We start from the raw sequence: 2,893 nt of genomic DNA on the forward strand, positions 1-2,893 counted from the left end.
TCTTCTTCACCATCATCATCTTCATCATCATCTTCATCTTCATCATCATCATCTTCATCATCATCATTATAATCATCTTCATCTTTATCATCATCTTCATCTTCATCATTATCATTATAATCATCTTCATCATCTTCATCATCATCATTATAATCATCTTCATCTTTATCATCATCTTCATCTTCATCATTATCATTATAATCATCATCATCATCTTCATCATCTTCATCTTCATCACCATCATAATCATCTTCATCATCATCTTCATCTTCATCATCATAATCATCTTCATCATCATCTTCATCTTCATCATCATCTTCATCATCATAATCATCTTCATCATCATCTTCATCTTCATCATCATCATTATAATCATCTTCATCATCATTATAATCATCTTCATCATCTTCATTATAACCATCTTCATCATCATCCTTATAATCATCATCAACATCATCATCATCTTCATCATCATCATCATCTTCTTCATCATCATCTTCATCTTCATAATCATCATCATCTTCTTCATCATCATCTTCATCTTCATATTTATCATCATCATCTTCATCATCATCATTATAATCATCTTCATCATCATCATCTTCATCATCATCTTCATCTTCATGATCATCATAATCATAATCATCTTCATCATCATCATCATCATCTTCATTATCTTCATCTTCATCATCATCATAATCATCTTCATTATCTTCATCTTCATCATCATCATAATCATCTTCATCATCATCATTATAATCATCTTCTTCATCTTCATAATCATCATCATCTTCATCATCATCATCTTCATCATCATCATTATAATCATCTTCATCATCATTATTATAATCATCATCATCATAATCATCATCATCATTATAATCATCTTCATCGTCATTGTAGTCATCTTCATCATCATCATCTTCATCATCATCATCATCATCATCATCAGTTCTCTAAACCCTAACACACCCCCAGCTGTTTCCTCTGTTTAGTCTCTTTTTCTTCTGTTTTACTTTGTTGAAATCCTATATAAAGAAAAATGAGGAATATTGTTCATTGAGTCCTTTTACATCTAATGTTAGATCATCGTTCCGTATCAGCAGTAATCCAATAACGAGACGCTGGATTGGTCGATTATTCACAGAGTTTTATTTTTATTTTTCTGAATGTTTTCTGTGCTATCCCTGCTCTAAATCACTGACTGAACTTCCCAGAGAAATAGAAACCAAACAATATTATTAGTATTAATATTATTATTATTATTTTGGTCAACTCTCTGGTGAACTTCAGTAAACAAAACCTAAACATCACTTAATAACAAATCCTGAAATGTCCTCAAAGTTCTGCAGCCCTTTACGTTCTAAAGCGTTTCAGTGTGAAAGATGCTTTTCTCCACAGAGAATCAGCTGATTCTGTGATTGATCTTAGAGAATCAGCTGATTCATGTGATTAATCTTAGAGAATCAGCTGATTCATGTGATTAATCAAATACATTTAATATTAGTGTTTAACTCTGCAGATTCTGATCGAGTTCATGCATGATGTCATTCCTCATGTTTCTGACATAAGGATTTGAATTAAAGTGAGTTCTGATTAACAGAAGCTTCAAGCTGGGATTCTGTCCTCTGTCACATATTCTTCATTTATTTCTCCATGTTTCTGTTTGGTGCAGTGTGATTCATGTGCTGCTTCTTCTCCTACTCCCGGGAGAGATTCCAGATCCAAGTGGCTCGTCTGTGCTCTTGGTCGTGGACCTCACCTCTGGCTGGACCCCTTCAGGGATGTGGACATCCCTGAAGTTTCTTCTATCTTTTTTCCCAGAATTTTATAAAGTAACTGCATTGAACTGTTAATGTGTTCTAACTAGATTATTAACAAGTCTTTTATGAACTATAGAATAAAAGCTTCAGGTCAGAAACCTGCAGGTGTCGGAGGGATCTCTGTGTGGAGACCTTCAATAAATTACAGTAAACATGAACACACAGGAATAACAAGAGTATGAATGGATTTTTCTTGTATGTCTTTATTTCCTGCATCAATCTGAATGTTTGGTGTTTTTCATTCATGTTTTTGTTGCATTTACAGTTTAATTTAAATAAATGTTTGTTTAGTTCCTGAAAATAAATTCTGTATCTGAAGGTAATAGATTAAAGTCTGTTCCAAAACGTCTCTACAATACATTTGTTGATTCTCCTCTGCAGGCGTGCAGAAGGCAGTGAGGTCTGCTTCAGGTTTATGTTTTAACTCCTAAAACGAGGACTTTAATGTAGATTAAAGGCTGTAGAGATGATTGAGATCAGCCCGTTCACTCCTAAAGATCTGCTCGTTCACACTGACTCATAAACAACCAAACGTCTGCAGCTCAAACTAAAGGTCATTTCTTTAAAGTACAGACTAGCTTCTAATAAAATATAAGCTCTGCTGGTTCTGGTTGGTATCAGGTCTAACAAATGGGCTCCTGTCACAAAGGGCCTTCTCCCTCACAGCTAATTGGATTGTGAATATCAGAGGAGAAGATGAAGGAGAAGCAGGAAGCACTGCAGAGCCACACAGTCTTTCTGTTGGTCCTTTCTTTACATTCTGCTCCTCTTCCTTTTCTGAGGTTGTTCTCTCTTCTGATCTCACTGGAAACAGAATAATCAGTCCGGTTAAGGTGGAATGAGGGAGTTTAGGAATCTGCAGTGAAGGTCAGATGTTTGATGAGGTCGCTCTGATTTCAGACTGTTTATTGTTTTAAACACGCAAACATGCTTGTTTTTTATTTTCCTTTAAAAGGTTGAATTCTGTCTTTTCAGAGCAGAATGTGAGACGGAGGAACGAGAGCTGGAAATAACCTGAAGAACACTGATAGATGGATGATGGATGGATGAAAGATGGATGGATGGATGGA

At 35.0% G+C, this 2,893-nt stretch overlaps 1 protein-coding gene across 3 annotated transcripts in view; it reads right to left on the minus strand.

Annotated features, from left to right (window-relative positions):
* The window catches only part of LOC112140121 (polypeptide N-acetylgalactosaminyltransferase 10), a 95,580-nt gene that overhangs the window by 28,186 nt on the left and 64,501 nt on the right, over positions 1-2,893 (minus strand). The gene's annotated exons all lie outside the window — the stretch shown is intronic.

This window comes from Oryzias melastigma, linkage group LG14 (genome assembly GCF_002922805.2).
Source record: "Oryzias melastigma strain HK-1 linkage group LG14, ASM292280v2, whole genome shotgun sequence".
Taxonomy (NCBI): domain Eukaryota; kingdom Metazoa; phylum Chordata; class Actinopteri; order Beloniformes; family Adrianichthyidae; genus Oryzias; species Oryzias melastigma.